Source organism: Dipodomys spectabilis, unplaced genomic scaffold, assembly GCF_019054845.1.
Source record: "Dipodomys spectabilis isolate Male_0828 unplaced genomic scaffold, ASM1905484v1 ptg000201l, whole genome shotgun sequence".
NCBI lineage: Eukaryota > Metazoa > Chordata > Mammalia > Rodentia > Heteromyidae > Dipodomys > Dipodomys spectabilis.
Genome location: NW_024870878.1, coordinates 2,111,703 through 2,136,468, shown reverse-complemented (window position 1 = coordinate 2,136,468; position 24,766 = coordinate 2,111,703). Strand labels below are relative to the sequence as shown.

Sequence of the window (24,766 nt, the reverse complement as noted above, 5' to 3'; positions counted from 1 at the left end):
ACCTCTCCAGGTTTTCAGAGGGGCTTGACCCTGAAAGCGAAGAGTCGGGCTTTCTGATTGGTTTAGAATACAAACGCCCGCCAGCGCTGCCTGAGACCTGCTCTTCGATTGGATTTTACACGAACAGCAGAGCACGAAATAAAGAAGCCTTCAGTCATTGGACCATTGTGTGAATCTCCTTTTGGCTTCCCTGCCGATTGAATTAGCGTCTCAGGATCTTCGTCATGACTCTAAAATCTGGGCCTGTCACTACGGCCCAGCGTTTCTGGTCTCTAGGCACGGTATGGGGTTTACAGAGATTAACCAATCATATAAGGTCGAGATCAGGTTGCCAGGCAGGTTATGCTAATAAGGCCCCGCCTTTTATGCTGCTCCCACTCTGCGGCGGGAAGAACCACCTGGAGGCGGAGGGGGGGGTTGATTTCTATCACCCCTAGGGAGAGAGGATCCAGGACCCGCTGATCTTCCAGCTCCCCTCACCCAACATCGTGTAAGTACCTAAAGGATTAAGAGAATTGAATAAGCCAAGGTCCAGAGTACCCTATCGACTGGGAGGGTGTTTCGTCTTTGCTTAGTCCCACCCAAAATGGCGCCCGGCTCTTTCCGCGTCTCAGAGCCCGGCCGGGGCCAACCGACCGCGGACCCGGGTGGGGGGGGGGGGAGAGAAATTGATGGTAGTGGTGGGGGGAGAAATCCCGGCGGCACCGCCCGATGGTACAGTCCAGCCGGGGCTGGGACACGGCACCTCGCTCGGGGTGGGGGGTCAAACCATCTGCACCTTCCAAGGGGAAAGGGGTAGCAGCCCCTCCGGGAGGCCCTCTTGGCGCGGCGCTCCGCGATGGCTCCGGCGCCTCCTCGCCTTCGCCTGTCCCGCGCGCAGCTTCGCCCCCTGCGACCCCCGAGTGGCTCGCACGCTCCGCCGGCCGCGCGCACCTCTCCTCCCCTGCCCGCGTTGGTTGGGCCGGGACGGCAGTTGGGTTGCCAGCGCGCTCGGGCGGCGGCAGCGGTTGGGCGGGCGCACGGTGTGCCGCGGGAGGGTGTGTGCGGGACCGGGCCGGGCCCGGCCGGGCACCGAGGATCCTCGCGGGGGGTGGCGGCGCGGCCCGGGTTGCGGGGCGCGCATGGCGGAGGGCTGTGGGATAGGGCGTCCAGCTTTGTCTGGCGAGACCGCACCTCCCAAATGCCATTGATTTCTGGTCCCTTGGCCTGTATTTGCAAGTTGGCTGTGCCGGGACCGCGGGGCCCCGCCTGCCGGGGGTGCTATGGTGACCCTAGTGGGTCGGTCTGTCTGTCCTCCTGGGTCTGTCTGTAAACATCAGGTCGGGGTGGGGTGGACGGAGGCTTTGCCCGGGCCAGCCGGCACCCGGGGGACAGTGCCAAGGCCGGAGGGGGTCAGCCCGTGTTGGAAAGCAGGCTGATGGTTTACAGTCACCCATCTGATTCTCGGCTCGTACTAAGCATTTTTGAGTCTATAGTCAGGTGTAGGTGCTATATGCTAAGTAAGATGGACTGATTTCCGTGCGCCCTACAGGCACAGGAACTTAAGTTTGCGTGCCTGTTCTTTTACCCTGGCTAGCTAGGTAGTTGGATTTCAACCCATTTTTCAATCAACATGTGTGCACTTGAGCAAGTGGAGGGAGGGGCGGCTCTGTGCTGTCACCCAGTCTTCAGCGTCCTCTTGATGTTTTTTTTTTCCTGTTAGAATCTTTCCTACTCATCACCCCTAAGCATGTCTAATTTAAATCCAATCGTACTTAGCTTTTATTAAAAACAGTGTCGCTAGGTGCTGTCTTGTGGCCCCTGATCGGTGTGCTTCTTAGCACACCACCCCCGCTGTAAGCTGTTTGAAGGCAGGAGGACCCTTAACATAATGTAGTGTGTATTCCGTCACCTTCCATCACCAGCACAATAGCTTCTGCGTTGATAAGCAATACTATTTTTTGCTCTAGAATTGAGAAAAACAAGATTAAAATGAAAATCAGAATTAGGGGCTCAACAGCATATAAAGGCTATTCTGTCTGGTATATTTAGAAAATTACTAGGTTTGCTTTTTACAAATAAATTGAGGTAAACCCAGTGTAAATAAACCTTTTTTTTTTTTGCCAGTCATGGGGCCTGAACTCTGGGTCTGGGCGCTGTCCTTCAGCTCTTCAGCTCAAGGCTAGCGCTCTACCAACTTGAGCCACGGCACCACATCCAGCTTTTTCTGCTTATGTGGTGCTGAGGAATCGAACTCTGCCTCATGCCTGCAAGGCAAGCACTCTACCACTGAGCCACATTCCCAGCCCCTAAATAAACCATTTTAAACTGAACAATAGGTAGCATTTGGTAGAATTACAGTTTGTATTTTGGATCAAGTCCTTTTTATCCTTCCCACATTGTCAATCATTTATTCCATGTGAATCTATTGCTATATTGATTATTTGTTGGGGTCCTAAGTTGCTCTGTTTTTCTGAAGAAGCCACGTTTATTTATTGTCGGTCGTGGGGCTTGAACTCTGGGTTTGGGCACTGTCCCTGCGCTCTTCAGCTCAAGGCTAGAGCTCTACTGCTTGAGCCACAGCACCACTTCAGTTTTCTATTGGTTTATTGGAGATAAGAGTCTCACGGATTTAACTGCCCGTGAACCTCAGATCTCAGCCTCCTGAGTAGCTAGGATTACAGGGGTGAGCCACCAAGGCCTGGCTGCCACATTTATTTTTGTAATGTTTAATATGCTGCATCATGACTGAATATAGATTGTGTTAGGGATAATTACTGATATTTTGGTGTATTTCATGTCTGTGTGTGCATGCATAAAATATTTTACACACTTGGCACTTGTGGAGTTTAGTGTCTTGTAATGCAGATGTATATCTAAGGGCTTCGTAGATGATTTGCCACTTTTCATTATTTTCTATTTGAAGGGAGCTTCAGGAAGTCCTTTGAACTACAAAATAATGTTTTGATTAATTTTACTACTTGTTTATTTATTTTTGGCTTTTTGAGGTGGTCTCGCACCGGAGCCCAGGCTTGTTTCCAGCTCATAACCCTGCCTGTCTTCTTGAGTGCTAGGATTACAGGCTGAGTTTCAGTATATTTTTTTAAAGTATAACCTAATTGACAAGGGATAGGTTTTTGAATAAGGAGCAGAATTTGTCAAAGGCCTGGGATCTGAGCTGTAGTTTTAATTTGTTCAGTAAGTTTTAAGCTTTGTAAACACATGGTAACTGCAGAACTTCGTTGGGTAAAAATAATTTGGTGAAAACATCCTGTCCTTGCAAGGTTTGTTTAGCCAGTTTGTTTAAAACTTGAATGTTGATGTACTTTGACCTATTGCCACCAGCATAGTCTTCCAACTCCACCCTGGAGTATAGACTCACCCGTTCAGTAATTTTTCACAAGAAAAATTTATTCTTTAAATTTATCATAAGTACTGTAATAGAATAAGGGAGGAAAATTTGGTTAAGGCAAAGGAAATGTTGAGGCTAGTGGTAGAATGTTTCACTAGCAAGTGCAAGGCCCTGAGTTCAGTGCCTTTCCTTTTCTTTCCTTTCCCTGCAAATTTGAAATAGGAAAATTTTGCCTTAACCTGTGCAGAATGACAAGCTGAGATTCTCGTGGGGGAGGGGCAGGAGGGTGATTGGGGAACTTTTTTTTTTTGGTCTGGTCGTGGGGCCTGAACTCTGGACCTGGGTGCTATCCCTCAGCTCTTCAGCTCAAGGCTAGCCCTCTACCACTTGAGCCACAGCGCCACTTCCAGCTTTTTTCTTTTTGCTTATGTGGTGCTGAGGATTGAACCCAGGGCCTCGTGCATGCAAGGCAAGTGCTTTACCACTGAGCCACCTTCCCAGCCCCGGAACTTTTTTTTTTAACTTATATTTTTTCTCCCCCTCAAAGATGACGTAATAGTTCTACAGCTCAGAAGTTTGCTTCACATAAGATTAGATCCTTTATCTTGAATTTCAAGTATGCAAGTTTTTTTTTTTTTCCCTGTGGGTCACTCTAACACCTTGAGGCACAGCACCATTTTTGGGAGTAGAATGGGTTTTGTTTTGTTTTGTTTTTTAATTTATTTTTTATGAAGTACCAAGGAAATGAACCGAGGACTTCATGTATGCTACCCAAGCACTTTACTACCAAGCCACATTCCTAGCCCAGGGAACTTTTTCTGGCTATGCTGTTTTGATCCACACTGAAGACTTTTTTCCTCTATCATTATACTATTTACTCTGGTTATCACTACTTGAGTGATAGGTGTCTGGCTTGTGTCTTTTAATTTTTTTTGTTAGTTGTAGGGCTTGCACTCAGGGCCTGGGCACTGCTCCTTAGCTTTTTTACTGAAGACTAGCACTCTACCACTTTGAGCCACAATGCCACTTTCAGTTTTCCGGTGGTTAATTAGAGGTAAGAGCTCTGGGATTTTCTTGCTCTGGCTGGCTTTGAACGGCAATCCTTAAATCTCAGCCTCTTGAATAGCTAGTATTATAGGCGTGAGCCACTAGCACCTGCCTCCTGTGTCCTTAAAGTTCTTACTGTAACACTGGTTCAAAATGTGCTTGGAACATTCTGAGTTGGCGTGACTCCCTTTTATTTCCTACAACTCTTGAAACAGTGTTCATAAAAGAGTATTTCCATTTCCTTTCTGAAATCTTTTAGTGGCTTCCCACCAATTATACTAGTGTAGATTTTAAATTTGTTCAGGTTATAGAAAGCAACTGGAAACAAGTTCTTTATGGATAAATTGGAAACAAATTTTTTTTTTTTTTTTTTGTCTTGTCTTGGGGCTAGAACTCAAGACCTGGGTGCTGTCCCAGAGCCTCTTTGTATTCAAGGACAGTGCTCTACCACTTGAGCCATAGTGCCACTTCTGGCTTTTTTTTTTTTTGGTCGGTCGTGGGGCTTGAACTCTGGGCTTGGGTGCTATCCCTCAGCTCTTTAGCTCAAGACAAGTGCTCTACTGCTTCAGCCACAGTGCCACTTCTGGTTTTCTAGTGATTTATTGGAGATAATAGACTCACGGACTTTTTTGCCCAGGGTGGCTTTGAACCATGATCCTCAGATCTCAGTCTCCTGAGTAGCTAGGATTACAGGTGTGAGCCATTGGTGCCTGGCTCTGGCTTTTTCTGAATAGTTAATTGGAGACACAAATCTCATAGACTGGGGCTGGGAAGGTGGCTCAGTGGTAGAGCACTTGCCTTGCATGCTCGAGGCCCTGGGTTCGATTCCTCAGCACCACATAAGAAAAAAGCCGGAAGTGGTGCTGTGGCTCAAGTGGTAGAGTGCTAGCCTTGAGCTGAAGAGCTGAGGGGCAGCACCCAGGCCCAGAGTTCAGGCCCCACGACCAGACCCAAAAAAAAAAAAATCTCATAGATTTTCCTGCCCAGGCTGGCTTTGAACCACGATTCTTAGATCTCAGCCTCCTGAGTAGGATTACAGGTGTGAGCTATTGGCACCTTGCTAAATTGGAAACAATTTAGGGGACAGATGTTTTGTTTGTATATAAGCAAATGGAGGAGGTTATAGATAATTCCAAGTTAAAATTATAGCAAGACTTGTTAATATCTACTGAAACAGATGTTATGAAATCAGTGTTGCACAGGACTTCAAGATCCCTATGCAAATTTTATTGTCTGCTAAAAGACTCTTATTTTTCTACTATATATACTTTGTATGTGTGTGTGCTTGTTCTGGGGCTTGAACTCAGGACTTGGGCTCTGTCCCTTTCTTTTTGCTCAAGGCTAGTGCTCTACCATTTGAACCCCAGCTCCACTTCCAGGTTTTTGGTAGTTTATATATTTATTTATTTTCAGGCAGGAGAAGTTTATTTATCGAACTGCTGTGCCTGCCCCCCCCTTCCCCCCGGCGGGGGGGGGGGGGCACTGCATGGTGAAGAGGCATGGCTGAAAAGGAAGTCTTTTTGGTAGTTTAGTAGAGAAAAAAGTCTCAAGACTTTCCTACCCAGACTGACTTCAAAGTTTGATCCTTAGATCTCAGCGTCCTGAATAGCTAGGATTACAGGTGTGAGCCACCAGTGTCCAACTCTTCATTTTTAAATTCCTATTTACTTCAAATATTAGAAAATAGGAGCTAAATATTCCCCCCGCCTTTTTTGGCCTATATCATTCAGTCTTGTGGTCTGACTCTTGACATTGTAGTCTACACAGCATCCCTTGTTGTAGTTTCTGAGATCTGCCCTGTTTAGTATTGTATATAGCCAGTTGCCATTTGTGGCTTGTTGAACGTTGAAATATGGCTAATGTTGTACATGTGAAATAAATATACAAGATTCTGAGGAAGGAAAGTAGGAAGAAAAGATATATTTTTCCATTATAAATAGGAAAAAGGATACAATGTCTCAATGTGTAAGCTATTGAATCTATATTAGATAGATTGAATTATGTAAAACATATTCTTAGAGTGAGCAAGAGAAGGGGTGACATTGTCCAGAAAGAAATGTACTCTACCTGACTTATGTAACTGTAACCCCTCTGTACATCACCTTTATTATAACAATATTAAAAAAGCCAGCCCCAGAAAAAAATACCTTGTAGTTAATTTCATCTGTTTCTACTTTAAACAATGTAGCCACTAGAGCATTTAAGATTACATGGCTCCCAGAGTTTTATCAAATAGCCTTTGCCTCAAAGGGTAGGGTGTTCCCAGAACACTATGACTTAATGTGCTTATTATCTTCCGGTTTCTGTGGTGTGAACTAACAACTACTGCTAATTTGTAGCCATGTTTGATTTTTCTAGTGCTATGATAGCTTTCACAAACCTACAATTACTCTTTTTGAAGAATGTCTTCATCTTAGAACCACTTGCAGATAATTGTGTTAACTGTTACTGAATTAATGTATTCAGCTCATCAGTTAAAAGTAATGAATTGATAATCAGTGAGCTTGTCATCCATTAAGAAAAGTCACGCTAAGCACCATTAGCTGAATTTCCCTAAACTTGCTGTTGCTTACTCATTTTTTTTCCTTCTTCCCTCTTCCCCCTCTCTTTGCCAGTCCCAAGGCTTGAACTCAGGCCCTGGGAACTGTCCCTGAGCTGCTTTTGCTCAAGGCTAGTGCTCTACCACTTAGCCACACAGCTCCACTTCCAGCTTTTTCTGTTTATGTGGTACTGAGGAATAGAATCCAGGGTTTCATGCATGCAAGGCAAGCATAAGCACTCTACCACCAACCCACATTCCCAGCCCTCTTTTTTTTTTTTTAAATCTTCCTCTTCCTCCTCCTTTTTAGTGCTGGGGAATTGAACCCAGCACCTTGTGAATGCTAAGCATGAGCTCTACTACTGAATTTCATCTCCAGGCCATGGCGATTTTTATAACTTAACATTTCTTAAAGGTGCTAGTGGTTTCCACTTATAATCTTGGCTACTCAGAAGGCTGAGATTGAGAGGATTGTGGTTTGAGGTCAGCCTGGTCAGAAAATGCCTTAAAACTCCATCTCTAATTATTAACCAATAAAAAACCAGGCCAGAGGCATGATTCAAGTGGTAGAATGTCAGCCAAGCAAGCTGACAAAATATGAGGTGCTAAGTTCAAACCTTCGGTACTGGCAAACAAACAAACAAACAAACAAAAACAACAACAACAAAAAACCAGGTCAGACTTGAATTTGGGAAAAGGAAGTTCACAGTTTTCTCTTGTTATTAAAAAAAAGAAGACCACAATAATTTGTGGCATCCTTTTTTTTTTTTTTTTTTTTTGCCAGTACTCATAGCCTGAGCCCTGTCCCTCATCAGTTTTGCTCAAAGCTAGTGCTGGAGCAAAACACTTGAGCTACAGCTCCACTTCTGGTCTTTTGTTGGTTAATTGGAGATAAGAGTCTTACTTAGGTTTTTTTTTTTTTTTTTTTTGCCTGGGCTTGAAGATGCTGGGTAGGAAGATACTCAAAGTGGTTTCTGAAGATTTCCTTTTTTCACAAGGTGCTCATGCCCATTATCCTAGCTACTCAGGAGGCTCAGATCTGAGGATTATGATTTGAAGCCAGCCTAGGTAGAAAATTCCATGATACTCATCTCCAGTAACTACTTAGAAAAAGCCAGAAGTGGCGCTGTGGCTAAGTGGTAAAGTGCTAGCTAGCCTTGAGCTCAAAAGAGGCTCAAGGATGGTGCCTAGGCCCTGAGTTCAAGCCCTAGGACTGGCCAAAAATAAAGTTTTCTTTTTTCAAAATTATTGAACTTAACCCAGCACTGGTGGTTCATGCCTGTAATCCTAGCTACCCAGGAGGCTGAGATCTGAGGATCACAGTTCAAAGCCAGCCCAGGTAACTTTAACCATTAGAAAACTGGAAGTAGGATTGCAATTCAAAAGTGGTAGAGCACTAGCCTTGAGTAAAAAGGGCTTAGGGACCATGCGTAGGCCCTGAGTTCAAGCCCCATGACTACCCCCAAAAATTAATCTTAGTTTTAAATTTATAAATAATAGATGTTGGCTAGGGATGTATGCAGCTTAGTGGTAGAGCACATTTCTAAGACCATGGCTTTTATCTCTATCACCACCAAAAAAAGAAAAAAAAATTTTAAAGGAAGTTTATGTAGCTAGAGCTGGAAGTCCATGTTTGTTTTTGTTGTTGTTTTTTTTTTTTTTGCCAGTCTGGGGGTTGAACTCCTGATCTTCTTTTGCTCAAGGATAGCACACTACCACTTGAGCCACAGTGCCACTTCTGGTTTTTTCTATTTATGTGGTACTGAAGAATTGAACCCAAGGCTTCATGCATATTAGGTAAGTATTCTACCACTAAGCTACATTCCCAGTACCATCTTTTTTTTTTCTTTTTAATCAGCATGGGGAAAGGCATCACATGGTAAGTTCAGAATTCTTATTTTTAAAAGCAGATCCCACCATATTTTTAGAATTCCTTGAAGATTTGGAAGGCATATTAAGTTATTTTCAGTCTTGCCATAAATCATTTTTATGGGCAACCCTAATAATACTAAGTCCTTCTGATAGGTAAATAGCTATAATTCCTTTTTTTTTTTTTCTGTGCCAATCTTACGGCTTGAAATTAGGGCCTGGGCACTGGCCTATTCTGGCTGGCTTCAAACTGCGATCCTTAGATCTCAGCCTCAAGTAGTTAGGATTATAGGTGTGAGCCACTGATGCCTAGCACTATAATTCCTTTGACTGGTTATTGCTTTGTGTTCCACTGGCTTTTTCAAATGCCCTTTTAAACAATTTTTATTGTTATTATAAAGATGATGTACAGAGGGGTTATAGTTGCATAAATCAGGTAAAGAGTACATTTCTTTTTGGACAATGTCACCCCTATCCTTGCTCACTTCCAGTTTTTCTCTCATCCCTACCCATAAATTGCAGTGTTTATTTTCAGCATAGTGTCTAGTGTCTCTGTGTTTGTTCACCTTTTGTCCCTCCATTTCTGTGCCCACTTTACCTTCCCAAAGACATGTAAACAAGACAAAAAGAAAAGAAAACAAGTATCAACAAAGAAAAAACCTCATTTCCATATCTTGGAGTTCATATAGATAAATATTTTAGATGACCAGAGCCACATAATCATTGCACCTTTGTGTTCCTCTCCTCCTCTGGTCTCACTGAATGTGAATATCTCAAGTCCTGTATAATTCATTTTATCTCAAATTCTTTTTTTTTTTTTTTGGTCCAGTTGTGGGGCCTGAACTCTGGGCCTGGGCGCTGTCCCTCAGCTCTTCAGCTTAAGGCTAGCGCTCTACTTCTTGAGCCACAGCGCCACTTCCAGCTTTTTTTCTTTTTGTTTATGTGGTGCTGAGGAATCGAACCCAGGGCCTCATGCATGCAAGGCAAGTGCTCTACCACTGAGCCACCTTCCCAGCCCTCAAACTCTCTTTTTAAGGTACCCATTTACATTTGTTTTTAACAAGTGGCATTTACAGATCATCATCCAATACGACTGTTTCTTACAATACAGATGAGATGGTAATTAATAGGAGGTAGGAGTCTCACAGACTTTTTACCTGGGCTGGCTTTGAACCGTGATCCTCAGATATCAGCTTCCTGAGAAGCTAGGATTACAGGCATGAGCCACAGACACTTTGCTACAGGAAAAATTTAAAAACTTTATTAGATGCTTTAAAATAAATCTAATGCACAGCACAGGGACTAAAGTGTTGGAGATTCAGTATTGGAAAGGTATCAATCCTCTAGAAAACTTGATAAATATGTTCTATTATACACACACACACACACACACACACACACACACACACACACACACACACACACACACACACACACACACACACACACACTATTCTCTCTATATATAATCCCAACAATTATTTAAAAGTTAGACAACCTAATTCTAAAGTTATGTTGTCATGGCTCAAGAAAAGGCAAAGCACTCTTGAAAAAGAAAGTTAGGCAACAAGAGCTGTAACACTTAAGACATGTGATATTGCACTGGATAGATGAATAATGATAGGTCAATGGAACAGCATAAGGAGTCCAGAAATAGCCTCATACATATTCAAACACTTGATTTATGACACAGGAGCTATGGCAGATGAACAGCAAAGCAATAAAGCTTCTGGAAGTTAATATAGGAGAGCATATTCATGACCTTAGTAGTACAGAGCAGGCACTCTGCAGCAAGATGCTGAATACACTAATAGAATGATGGGCAAGCCCTGAATGAGAGAAAACCACATCTAATATATGAAACTGTTCAACCCTGTGACTCACCAAGGAACATAAGTTATAACCACAATTCAAAATCCTACCCACCTAAGTGAAAGTAGGCAATACTGAATCTTGAGAGCATTAAGCTATAGAGACCATCCTTGTCTAGTAGGAATGTATGTTTTATAACCACTTTGGAGAACAGTTCAGCATTATCAATAAAATGAAGCTGAGTACCAGTGGCTCATGGGCTAACATATAAGATATAAGGCCAGCCTAGGTAGAAAAGACTGAGTGAGACTCATGTCTCTAATTAGCCATCAAAAAGCTGAAAGTGGAGGTGTGGTTCAACTGGTAGAGTGTTAGCCTTGTGTGAAAAAAATAGGAGACAGTGTCCAGGCCTTGAGTTTATGTCCCGATATAGGTATCAAAACTAAATAAAATAAAATTTAAGAAAAAAAAATCACATCAATCTCCTAATCCCACAATTCTGTTATTAGAGAATTGCAGACATGAAAAAAAAGTATTTGGCATTATTTATTAATTTTCATGTTATAAATCAATTTAATAGTTGCTATATTTTATATACATGGGTTCTAAACAGGCTTTTCCCCCTGAACAACAATAAATAAATTACATCTTTCCCTCTCTGCTTAGTATTTTTTTTCCCTGCCAAATGTTTTAATAAAACCTTTCATTCAATGTGCTCTTCAGATCCTAAAGCAATCCTATGTGCAGAATAGGCATTTGTTAAATCTTGTATTTAGAAAAAAATCATTATTGGAAGTTGTTACAATGGAAACTCTTTAGTATGGCTTTGTAGTTATCCAGGTCTCTGGTGGTTGAGCAATTTGCTCAATTAAAGCTGTTTGTGGGTTAAGTAAATTACAATCTCCTTTAGTTTCCTTGAGATGAAGTCTAGCCTCTTGATTGCATCATCTGGTGGGAAACCAAGGAGACAACATCAGGTCCAAAACCCTGCTGGGGTCCTGACATCTTTGCCTAGAATAAAAGCTGTCATGGTGGAGGGAAAAAGGTGTCTAAGCTCTGTGGTCACAGGAGTCTAGGGCTAAACCTGATTTAGTGCTATGATCTTGGACAAGTAACCATTTTTGGCTATGGTGAATATTTTTTTTTTTTTCAATGAAAACCAGTATTTAAAGGGCATCCCACAGTGCCTGGCATCTGATAGGTGCTCAGTAAATGGCAACAGCTATAATTACTACTGTTCCACTAGTTGTTTACCTAAGTAACATTGACTTTCCACAGTGTGTATTTTGAATCAGATGCACTATGATTATGCTGATTTTAAAATAAAGAGCTGCATCTGTTAAAGGATTTTGATTTTATGATCTCATTGGACTCCCAGTACATTTGCAAAGAAATTCAACTTGTAGGCTGCACCTGAATGAAATGGTCCAGCTAAGTGTTTCAGAGTAGTGATGTCTGCGATTTTGAAACCCAAATGTCTGTATTTTGTCTTTGCATGTGAGGAAAAAATGCTATTCACATAGTTTTTCAGTTCCATCAGTTTGGAGTTGAAATATATTTTGTGGTGAAATATATCAAGTAAAAGAAAACCTGTGCCTATAGTCAAGGTATATTTATCTTCAAATTAATTGCTTAGTAATGGAAATAAGTGACATTTCTGGCTAAGATGACTTTATGATGCTATACTTAGCCTATGATAGTCACACTTTAACACATAATCAAAATTTCAGGACACTCTATACTATTGTACTGTACTGAAACAAACATCCTACTTTATGTTAACAATGAAACCTGGGAGTTAGGTTGTCATACAATGAAAATCTTGGAGGCATGGTAGTATACTTCTATAATCCCAGCTACTTGGAGGTTGGGAGGCCGCCAGCCTCCTAACTACCAGCCCAGGTAGTTAGCCAGACTCTATCTCAGAAAGAAACTACTAATAAAAAGGCTTGTTGTGTATGTGTGTATGTACACAGGGGTAGAATGCTTGCATCATGTGCCAGACCAGCATTCAATCCCCAGTACCGGACAAAAAGAAGAGTAGAATCTTATTTTCAAATTCATGACTTTTCCACTGGTCCATACAGAGAAAGCACTTAAAGACAAGTGTGAATCTCAGGCAAAGATTTCTGGTGTACTGTAGTTGGTTAAAGTGGAAGATATTGAAATTTAGATTAAAACTGTTAAATATATGCCAGTGAAGTACAGTTTATGTTTGTTCATTTTGCAGTGCTGGGAATTGGACACATGACCTCATGTTTATACCCCTAAGCTACATCCCCAGCCCCAAATTAGAGGTTAAATTTCCCTCCTTCCCTCCCTCCCCCCTTCCCTCCCCCCTTCCCTCCCTCCCTCCCTCCCTCCCTCCCTCCTTCCTTCCTTCCTTCCTTCCTTCCTTCCTTCCTTCCTTCCTTCCTTCCTTCCTTCCTTCCTTCCTTATGGGACTTGAACTCAGGGTCTGGGCACTGTCCCTGAGTCTCATGGACTTTCCTGCCTAGAATGGCTTTTGAACTGTGATCCTCAGATCTCAGCCTCGTGAGTAGCTAGGATTACAGACATGAGCCATCAGAGTTGGTTTTTTTAAAAAAAAATCTGTACTGATAGGGCTGGGAGGTGGCTCAGTGGTAAGATTGCTTGCCTTGCATGCATGAGGCCCTGGGTTCGATTCCTCAACACCACATAAGCAGAAAAAGCTGGAAGTGGCACTGTGGCTCAAGTGGTAGAGTGCTAGCCTTGAGTTAAAGAGCTGAGGGACAGCTCTCGGGCCCAGAGCTCAGGCCCCACAACCAACAAAAACAAACAAACAAACAAAAATCTGTGTTGATAGAATCTAGTGAGCACACTACACTTCTAACCCAGGATAGAATGTTTATGTTAACTAATGCCCTTAATGTGTCATTTAAATTAACATTTTGTTAGTAAAACACTTGGTCAAGCTAGATGCCTGTAATCCTAGCTACTCAGGAGGCTGAGATCTGTTGATTGTACAATGTTCGAAGCCAGCCCAGGCAGGAATGTCCATGAGACTCTTATCTCCAATTAACCAGCAGAAAATAGGAAAGAATTTGGACTGTGGCTCAAGGTGGTAGAGTGCTAGCCTTGAGTAGAAGAGCTCAGGGACATCACCCAAGCCCTGAGTTCAAGCCCCTCAACAGACAAAAAAACATGTTCAAAAACCATTCTGTGTTTCACATTTAAATGTGATTGAGGAATGAGAATTTGAAAATGAAAAACAGATGAGGCCTATTTAACCTGCTTTCAGGGGCGATGAATTGACTCTAAAGGGAATCAGAACCAGTGTCAATTTGTTTCTTAGGCCTGAGTCAGAATTATGGTTTAGTTCCTCTGAACAAAAGCCTGTGTTTTTTTTTTCTTTCTTTTTTAAATAAGTTTTTTATTGTGAAAGTACTGTACAGAGGGGTTGCAATCAAATGAGCAAGGTAATAGAGTACATTTCTTATCAAGCATTGTTGATGCCTCCTTTGTTTTTCCCCTACCATCCCTTCCCTCCCATCTTCACAACTACATTCCCCCCCTCTGCCCCCCAAACCTGTTTTTTAGGAGATATAATGAACAAGTAGTTACCCCATTTTTTCTTGCATAATGTTGTGTTTAATCATGAAGATTGTGCTCTAAAATGGTTTTCCTCCAAGTGATTTTAATGGATTATTTTTTCTGAAGTCAAACATATTTCAAGACATTTGAAATTACTGAGGAAACAGCTTAATATTCAAGTTCTTTTTTTTTAATTATTATTTTCTTTGGTTGTAAAGCTTGAACTCAGGACTTGGGAGCTGTCCCTGAGCTCTTTTGCTCAAGGCTAGCACTCTACTACTTAGAACCACAGCTATACTTCCAGTTTTTTTGTTTTTTGTTTTTGTCGGTTGTGAGGCTTGAACTCTAGGCCTGGGCACTGTCCCTGAGCTCTTCAGCTCAAGGCCAGCACTCTACCACTTGAGCTACAGTGCCACTTCGGATTTTCTGAGTGGTTTATTGGAGATAAGAGTCTCAAGGACATTCCTGCCCAGGCTGGCTTTGAACCGTGATCCTCAAATCTCAGCCTCCTGAGTAGCTAGGATTATAGGCGTGAGCCACCAGTGCCTGGCTACTGGCAGGTTTTGAGTGGTTAATTGGAGATTAAAGTCTCACAGGGACTTCTCTTCCCGGGCTGGCTTTGAACCGTGATCCTCAGATCTCAGCCTCCTGAGTAGCTAGGATTACAGGCATGCACCACCTGTGCCCAACTAGTCAAGTTCTTTATCCAGAATTTTAGCCTAAAGACTTGGATTTGTGATGGGTTGAGTCATAGTTACCACCTAGAGCCACCTATAAGGAAAGCTACCTGAAAGTTGTCTACTTAGATACAGCATCTGCTATATATTTCATGAATGAGGTGGAGCTATGTGGGCCAGATAGCTGTCCAGGCACAGAGGTACCCCAGGGCTGTGGGTGATGTCTGAACAGTAGTCTTGTAGATTGATGCTGCTGTTTACAAGGGAGCTAGAGGGGGGCTGGGAAGGTGGCTCAGTGGTAGAGCACTTGCCTTGCATGCATGAGGCCCTGGGTTTGATTCCTCAGCACCACATAAGCAAAAAGAAAAAAGCCGGAAGTGGTGCTGTGGCTCAAGGGGTAGAGTGCTAGCCTTGAGCTGAAGAGCTGAGGGACAGCGCCCAGACCCAGAGTTCAGGCCCACGACCGGACCCAAAAATAACAAACACACAAACAAGGGAGCTAGAGGGCTAGAAGAGTGGCCCAAGTAATAGAGCAATGACCTATTAATTTAAGGCTCATAAGTTCATATCTTGACGACCACCAAAAGAAAAAAAAAAGATAGTATACAGAAGGAGGATGGAGGGAATGTGCTTGTAGTTTTGTCTGGAAGATTACAAAAGATGGAAGACATGGATACTCAATATTATTTGATGAGTCATTTGCAGTCATCCTGTCTTCAAGTACTCTTCATAAATTCATATTTGTATTTAAAGTGCCTTTCAGATGTTTTGATAGGTGCACACTATCCATGTGCTATCCATTACCATTAGATGGTGATGGGAAAAGGAAGCTGGAAAGTAAATTCCAGATGGAATTTGGTTATTTGGTTGGCAAAGAAGAACACTAAATTCACCCTACTCCAGTCTTTTCATACCTTCCTTCCTTCCTTCCTTCCTTCCTTCCTTCCTTCCTTCCTTCCTTCCTTCCTTCCTTCCTTCCCTCCCTCCCTCCCTCCCTCCCTCCCTCCCTCCCTCTCTCTCCCTCCTCCACCTCCTCTCTCCTTTTTCTTTCTTTTGCCAGTTCTGGCTTGAACTCAGGGTTTAGGCACTGTCCCTGAGCTTTTTTTTTTTTTTTTTAAGGGCTACAGCTAGCTCCACTCCCCACTTTTTAGAGGTTAGGTGGAAATAAGAGTTTCATGGTCTTTAATGCTTTGTCTTTCTTTGAACCTTGAGTTTATATCTCAGCCTCCTGATTAGCTAGGATTATAGGGTTGAGCCACTGACACCAGCTTTTTTCTGAATTCCGAGACATAAAAACCATACGAGTATAAGCAAAACTGCTGAATATCATTTTTTAAAGGAAGGTGTATGGCTTTTCATTAAGTTTAGTAATAAATAATCTTTTTCTGAGTACCTGTGACTCACATGATAATTCTAGTTATTCAGGAGGCTGAGATTAGAGGTTGGAGTTTTGAAGTTAGCTCAGACAGAAAAGAGACGCTTATCTCCACTTAACTAGTAAAATGCTGGATTGGAGGTATAAGTCAGGTAGTAGAGCACTAGCTGTGGGTGAAAAAGCTGAGCCATAGGGCTCCTCTATGGACACACAAAAAAGTCTTTTTCATTTAGTCTGAGATTAAGACAAAAATCAGAGGTCTAATCTTTGCTTGGAGTTTATCCCAAGTGAGGTCTTGACCTCACTGTTATCTGTCCCTCCTTCTAGGGTGATCAGATAGTTTCTTTCCTTGTTATGTGGGAGTTAGCTGGATCTGGCTGGCACTGGATCACCTAAGGGATTTACAGACGGACTGCTGCCCTTCTTTTTGGGTAAAAGGAGTTGATTCCATCAGAATCCTTAAGGGTTGACACCCTGATATCTTGTCTTTTCACTAGCTTCCTGTTGGATTCTGGTAAAACTGGTTCATGAACTTTTAAAACTGTAGGTAGACCAGTTTAGATGATGTTTAACTTCTTCAGCTTTCACTTGGGCACTTTACAGGCCCATCCTAACTCTGACGCTTTTCATTTCAGTTACTAGTCCCCAAGCACCTCAATTGCTTTTTTTGATTCTGAAACTTTCTCAAAAAGCTAATCAGAAATGCCTTCACGTAGGTTGATGGGTACAGGCCTGTCATGTGGTAGAATACCTGGCAACATGCCTGGCTTTAAGTTCATTCCACAAGGCCCCCCCCCCCCCAACAAAAAAAAAAAAGCCTCATGTTTACTCTGGGCAAAAATGACTGTCACTGTCTGTCTGGTTCTAATTTTTTTTTAAAATTGTGAAAGTACTGTACAGAGGGGTTACAATTACATGGGCAAGGTAATGAGTTCATTTGTTTTTTTTTTTTGTTGTGGGGCTTGAACTCTGGGCCTGGGCGCTGTCCCTCAGCTCTTCAGCTCAAGGCTAGTGCTCTACCACTTGAGCCACAGCGCCACTTCCAGCTTTTTTTTTTTTTTCTGCTTATGTGGTGCTGAGGAATCGAACCCAGGGCCTCATGCATGCAAGGCAAGCGCTCTACCACTGAGCCACCTTCCCAGTCCCTCGCTCTAATTTTTTATGCCTAGATTACTTCCTAGAAAGATTACATTGATTTAAACTTCTATCCTTTTTGAAAAATAGTTTTGGGCTAGGGATATAGCTTAGTGGTACAGCACTTGTCCGACATATGTATGTGACACTGGGTTCTATCCACACCATGCAAAAAATTTTTAAAAATTAAAATAAATTTAATATATATTTATATACGTATATAATTTACATTCTATACAACTCCATGTATTTCATTCATTGGCTTTCATGTAGTCACAGTTTTGCAACTGTCTCTGTCACCATAATTTTATAACATTTTCATAATCCCTGAAAGCAATCAGATAATGCTTAGCTGTCACCATTGCTTCTGAAGCTCTGGACAACCACCAGTCTTATTTTGACTTTTGATTTTCCTATTATTCATATTTCATATAAATGGAATATTCAGTGTGTGGTCCTTTGTCAGTAGCTTCTTTCATTTCACATAATACCTTCTATGTTCTTTCCTGTTGTACTGTACCTTAGTTCTTCATTCCTGGATCTTTTGGTGACTCTGTTTAGTCTTTTTTTTTTTTTTGTAAGGAAAGATTTTTTTTTTTTAATTTATTATTTTTTTGGGTCCGGTCATGGGGCCTGAACTCGGCCTGGGCGCTGTCCCTCAGCTCTTCAGCTCAAGGCTAGTGGTCTACCACTTGAGCCACAGCGCCAGTTCCGGCTTTTTTCTTTTTGCTTATGTGGTGCTGAGGAATCAAACCCAGGGCCTCATGCATGCAAGGCAAGTGCTCTACCACTGAGCTACCTTCCCAGCCCCAACTCTGTTTAGTCTTTTGAGGACTCATCAGACAGTTTTTCAAAGTATCTGTAGTACTTTTTTCCCCCTACTTTTTTTGTAGATTCTCAGAAACAGTTTGTGAACATTCCAGTTCTTCCATGTCTTGGCTACTACTTCTGGTTAGCTGATGATGTATCTGAATTTTGAATGAAACAGAAAATGAAAATATTCTATAAACTGAACACAATAGAAACTAGAATGTGGTCTGGGGATGTGGTTCAGAGGTAGAGTATCTGCCTAGCTTATGGGAGGCCCTAGGTTTAATCCCCAGCATTACAACTCAACAACAAAGCAATCCAAAGACAAAACAAGACATCAGAATGTCCTTAGCAAAGGCAGTTTTGTGTAGTATATTTAACATGAAAGATTTACTGTCATGTTTGAAGCTCTCCAAATTTTAAAAAGAAATATAGATTAATATTTTAATCTATAGGTTTGAATCCTTTGTTTTTTTAAATGTGTTTTTAAAATTTATTTATTTATTTTTATTTTGGGTCAGTCTTAGGGCTTGAACTCTGGGCCTGGGTACTGTCCCTGAGCTCTTCAGCTCAAAGTACCACTTGAGCTCTGCCACTTCAGCCACAGCACTACTTCCGGTTTTCTGGTGGTTAATTGGAGATAAGAGTCTCATGGACTTTTCTGCCCAGAGTGGCTTTGAACCATGATCCTCAGATCTTAGCCTCCTGAGTACCTAGGATTACAGGTGTGAGCCACCTTTAATGTGCTTTTGAAACCAGGGCCTCACATATGCTAGTATGCAACCCTCCACCACTGTGCTACATCTCCAGTCCTATGTTCAACTGTTTTTTTTTTTTTTTTTCTTTAATGATGTAATTACAATATGATGTAATTTCCTTAGCTGGATAAATCTTTCCTATTAGTGAAGGGGTTACATTGTGTAACTTATATGATTTGAATTTCAAGTATATTTGCCTACATTAGAGCAGAAAGAATCTGAGATACTTATTTTCTTGTGGTTATCCTCATTTCATTTAACTCTAGGAATGAACACAAATTGTTAGGACATTGATTATACTAATACCACAGCAATAGAACTTTATTTTTCGTGTGTGTGTGTGTGTGTGTGTGTGTGTGTGTGTGTGCGCGCGCGCGCGTGTGTGTGTGTATGTGTGTGTGTGTGTGTGTGTGTGTGTGTATGTTTGCATGTGCGTGCACTGATACTATGGCTTGAACTCAGGGCCCAGACACTGTCCCTGGGCTTTTTCAGTCAGGGCTATCACTCTGCCACTTGAGCCATAGCTCCACTTCTGGCTTTTTGGTGGTTAATTGGAGATAAGAGACTCATGGACTTGCTTAGACTGGCTTTGAGCCTCAATCCTCAGATCTCTGAACAGCTAAGATTATAGGTGTGAGTCACTGGAGCCCCGCAACAAGACATTTTTTAGTGTTACTTGTGTGTCAGATAGGGCATTAAATACTTTCTGTACTTTTTCATTTGCATAACTTCCTTTTTAAAAAAAATAATTGATTGACTTTATTTTGGTACAAAAAGATTGAATCCTTGTGCCTGGTAAACACGTATTCTTCCACTGAGCAATACTGCAACCCTTATTTCCCAGTTTCACTAAATTTATTTTTTCTCAGCCCTACCATAGGGATATGTACATTATGACTTTCTAGATGAGGAAGTTAAGCTAAGTCACATGCCCCTGACTGGTACACACTAGAGCTGAGGGAGAAGGCACTTTGGTCAGGAGCAGGCTGCTGGGAGTGCTTGATATTGCACAGGGGATTATGTAAGGGTTTTCAAGGACAGCTGGGCAAGGGCAGACTGTTTATGTGTGATTTCCAGCCACTCCTGTCAGCCTGGGTCTCTGCCTCTTCCTGTTAACTAGGCAGGTTGCAGGCACTAGGTGAAGAGGCACATATACATGTCAGTTCAGGAACCACCCCACCAAGGGCTTCCTCCTGCTAACTCAAGCATTCTTTTAGCTAGTGTGAGCTCCATGCCTATGGACAGTGGGGGTGGAACTGTGGACAGTGTTGGTCTGGGAATGTCACAAGGCTGATGATAATGAAATAGTCACAAACAGTATAGTTACCCATGAGGATATATACCTTCTGTAAGACTTGAACTTCCCAAATCATCATTTTTACAAATTCCATTAGTTTCCATTATATTCTTTGTCTTTATAAGATCTAATTTTGGCTGGACACTGGTGGCTCATCTCTGTAATCTTAGCTACTTGGTGGCAGGGGATGGGGGTGGGGGTTGGGGGAGTGGGGATGAGGGAGGGCTGAGATCTGAGGAGTTTGGATCAAAGCCAGCCTGGGCAGGAAAGTCTGTGATAGTGATACTCTTATTTCCACTTTGCCAGGAAACAACTGGAAATGGAGCCATGGTTTCAGTGGTAGAACACTAGCCTTACCCAAAAAGCTCAGGGACAGCACAGGCTCTGAGTTCAAGACCTAGGTCTGGCAAATACACACACACACACACACACACACACACACACACACACACACACACACACACACACACACACACACACACACACACACACACACACACACACACACACACACACTCATACACACATACATACAACCCTGATTCCAATGTTTTCCAACTTGGGAGCAACTGAGCCCCATGTCCCTGAGCAGTTGTACAATTATTTTGAGTTCAAGTTCCCTTATGTCATTTGTAATTTGCCTCTCCTTCCATAGTGTTTATTTTCTTTCTAGCTCATTAAAGTTCACTTATAAACACTAATAGTATATACACAGTGACTTTACTATGGTAGTAGTTGCATGCCTGTATGTATGTATGTATGTATGTATGTTGGTTGGTTGGTTGTGGGGCTTGAACTCTGGGCTTGGGCGCTGTCCCTGCGCTCTTCAGCTCAAGCCTAGTGCTCTACCGCTTGAGAATTTACCCAGAAAGTGTTTTCGTTAAGTAACAAATTACCCTCCTGAGGCAGGAGAAGGCTACAGCACATTTATCCAGGACCATTGATAGTCAGCCTCCAACTCTAAGGGGTTCTTAGGGAATTCCCACATCAAGTCAGGTGAGCAGGCACCTCGGGCAGTGTGTCCCATAGGGGAAGAGAGACTGCAACCAAATATACATCTCCCTGCCCTTTCCTGCCCTCCCCTGCTCTTCCCTGCCTTCCCTTCCCTTCCCTCCCCTCTCCTCTCCTTTTATCCCCTCCCCTCCTCCACCCACCTTCTTCTTTCTCTTTCTCTTTCTCTCCCTCGCTTTCTTTCTTTCTTTCTCTCTCTGTTTCTCTTTCTTTCTCTCTCTTTCTCTCTTTCTTTCTTTCTTTCTTTTTTTGGGTCCGGTCGTGGGGCCTGAACTCTGGGCCTGGGCACTGTCCCTCAGCTCTTTATCTCAAGGCTAGCGCTCTACCACTTGAGCCACAGCGCCACTTCCGGCTTTTTTTTCCCCTGCTTATGTGGTGCTGAGGAATCGAACCCAGAGCCTCGAGCATGCAAGGCAAGCACTCTACCACTGAGCCACCTTCCCAGCCCCACTTTCTTTCTTTCTTTCTTTCTCTCTCTTTCTTTCTCTCTCTCTCTCTTTCTCTCCCTTCCTTCCTTCCTTCCTTCCTTCCTTCCTTCCTTCCTTCCTTCCTTCCTTCCTTCCTTCCTTCCTTCCTTCCTTCCTTCCTTCCTTTCTTTCTTTCTTTCTTTCTTTCTTTCTTTCTCTCTTTCATTTTGTGGAGCATGGGGCATGAACTCAGGGCCTGGGTGCTATCCCTGAGTTCTTTTTTGCTCATGATTAACACTCTACTATTTTATGTCACAGCTCCACTTCCAGTTTTCTGATGGTTAATTGGAGAGTCACCTAGAGTGCCCTGGCTTCGAACCATGATCCTCAGATCTCAGCCTCCTCAGTAGTAGCTAGGATTACAGGCTTGAGCCTCCAGTGTGTCTGAATTGAACCTAGGGCCTCACTCATGTATGACAAGCATAGACCTCAGAGCTAGATCTCTAGGCCCCCACACTCTATTTTGAGTGTGCTCTGGTACTCTAGGGCTTGAACTCAGGGCCTAGGAGCTGTCCTGTAGTTTTCTCTGCTCAAGGCTGGTACTCTACCACTTGAGCCACACCTTCACTTTCAGCTTTTTGCTGGAAAATTGTCAGTAAGAGTTTCACAGATTTTTCTTCATGGGCCATTGGTTCTCAGATCTCAGACTCAGAGTCGCTAGCATTACAGGTGTGAGCCACTGGTGCCAGGCGCCCTATACCTTCTGTAGAATGTTAAAGTAGAGTCCTGGGAGAGAGGATGATCTTGGGGTTGCCTTCAGTTTCCTGCTAAGCAGTGGGGATTGGTCAGATCCTGGAGAGAGGGGCTGTTTAGGAAACAAGCCAAGGCTTTTGTACCTGCTTTTTCACAGTGGGGTGTTTTCTCTTCTTTGGGGTGCAGGTCAGCAGGACTGCTGAGATGTACAGAGCCACCAGGATTTTAGGCAGTTTCTTCTGGCTTAAGAAATTTGAGAAATTCTAGCTGCCCAAAAGTCAGAATGCAGAAGCCAACACTCCAGAAGTAGCAAAGTAGACCCCAAGTTCCTTGCTAGATTCCCCTTTAGGTCATCACTGACCAAGCCATGATGGTCCAAAGACATTCCATGGAGGAGGGCCTGTAAGATACACTGAAATTCCAAACAAGACTCTGGAAGGCCACACTGTGGGGCCAACCCAGTCTTAGAGACTGCAGATCAGCCTCTGTGGCTGGCCAGAGAGCAGGTAGATGGGAGAGAAGGGGAAGAGTGTGGGTATTCTGGGAGAAGGCCCCAGGAGACCTCTGCCTAGGGAGGTATTCTGTTCTGAGAGCCACTGGAATTTATTGTGGGAACATGCCCCAGCTCTGCTGCTTCTGGTTTGTAAACTTTTTTGGTAGGCTTGGCATTTACTACTGCAATGAGCTTTCCTCCTAGTGTTTTGTGCGAGTAGACTAGAGGATGACCCCTGACAGATTTCTCTTTGAAATGGCCTTCACAGTTACCAGCCAACCAGCTATTCTTTCTGCAAAAGGAAAAGGCAAACATCAAGGTTTGTCATTTCTTAGAACTCACACTGAGTCCATTTGAACTCTCAAGGGTCTTCAGGCTCAGACCTCCAACACACTTCTTTGCCTGATCTTTTCTTCTCTGGAGGGAATGGTGAGGACGCTTTGATGGATCCTGATGCATCAGGAATAGACTATCAAATGTGGTGTGAGGGTCCATTTTATGTTTTGGCACATGAAAAGTCCCCATTGGAATGAGTGGTGGAAAGTCTACATTTCCTAGGTTTAACCCTGTTCTGAGGCATGAAGACAAGGAGTGACCAGTCCTGACCGGAACAAAGAACCTTCTTTTATAGAGGACAACCTTTAGTTGGTAATCCTCAAAGTCCTTGGTGCACAAGAAAAGGAGGAGGGATTATTGCTTGATGAAGGGCAAAATTTGACTCATGAGTTGAGAGAGAGGAGCAGGCAGGCATCCCTGAGAATGCCTGATAGGCTTCACCCTATTTTGCTTTTGTCATCTTTTTTTCCAATCTGTTTGTTGTCTCCCCCTCTTCCCACCATGATATTGGGGTCTCAACTGATAGGCAGGTGCTCTACCACTTGAACTATGCCTCTTCTTTTCTGTTTATGTGGTATTGAGTTGAACCCAGGGCTTCATGCATGCTAGGCAAGCACTCTACTACTAAGCTCTTTGACTTAGCCCGTCTTTGACTTAGTTATTTTTCAAATATGCCACTGTGTCCAACTTTTTGGTTGGAATATTTTATTTTTTTGGTCAAGTCTAACCTTGAACCAAAATCCTTCTAATTTCTGCTTCCAGAGCAGCTGGAATTATAGGTATGAACTGCCATATTCAGCCCTGTTCATTTGTTGTCAAACTTCAACTCTCTTCTGATTGTACAGTATCTTTCTTGATGATGGCCAGAAACAAATCAAGAACATTTCTTTTTTTTTTGTTTTTTTTTTGGTCCAGTTGTGGGGCCTGAACTCTGGGCCTGGCCACTGTCCCTCAGCTCTTCAGCTCAAGGCGAGCGCTCTACCACTTGAGCCACAGCGCCACTTCCGGCTTTTTTCTTTTTGCTTATGTGGTGCTGAGGAATTGAACCCAGGGCCTCAGGCATGCAAGGCAAGCGCTCTACCACTGAGCCACCTTCCCAGCCCCTCTTTTTTTTTTTTTTTTGGCTGGTCGTAGGGCTTGAACTCTGGGCCTGGGTACTGTCCCTTAGTTCTTTGGCTCAAGTCTAGCACTCTACCACTTGAGCCACAGTGCCACTTCCAGTTTTTCTGGTGGTTTATTGGAGATGAGAGTTTCATAGACTTTCCTGCCCTTGCTGGCTTTGAACAGTGATCCTCAGATCTCAGCCTCCCATGAGCCACTGGCACCCTGCCGTCAGGGTAAACATTTCTAACTGCTGTTAAGTGTGAATGTCCTTAATAGGAACAGTTAAACACCCTAGTATTGTTGTTGTTTTTTAATTCTTTATTAGGCTTCTGTGTTTCTAGGGAAATATTCCAATGTCCTTATGGTTTAAGTAAAAAAACAAACCAAAAAACAAAAATCCAGAAGCAAATAATTAGTCAAAACCTTATTGGCTTTTTTAATTTTAATTTTAATTTTTT

General features: G+C 42.9%; 1 protein-coding gene across 2 annotated transcripts in view; it reads left to right on the top strand.

Annotated features, from left to right (window-relative positions):
• The first annotated feature begins 393 nt into the window (after window positions 1-393).
• Prdm10 (PR/SET domain 10) overlaps window positions 394-24,766 on the top strand; it is a 111,172-nt gene continuing 86,799 nt past the window's right edge. For both annotated transcript variants that reach the window (XM_042696194.1, XM_042696193.1), the window contains exon 1: window positions 394-490. The gene's annotated coding sequence lies outside the window, so the exon portion shown is untranslated. The remainder of the gene's footprint in view (window positions 491-24,766) is intronic.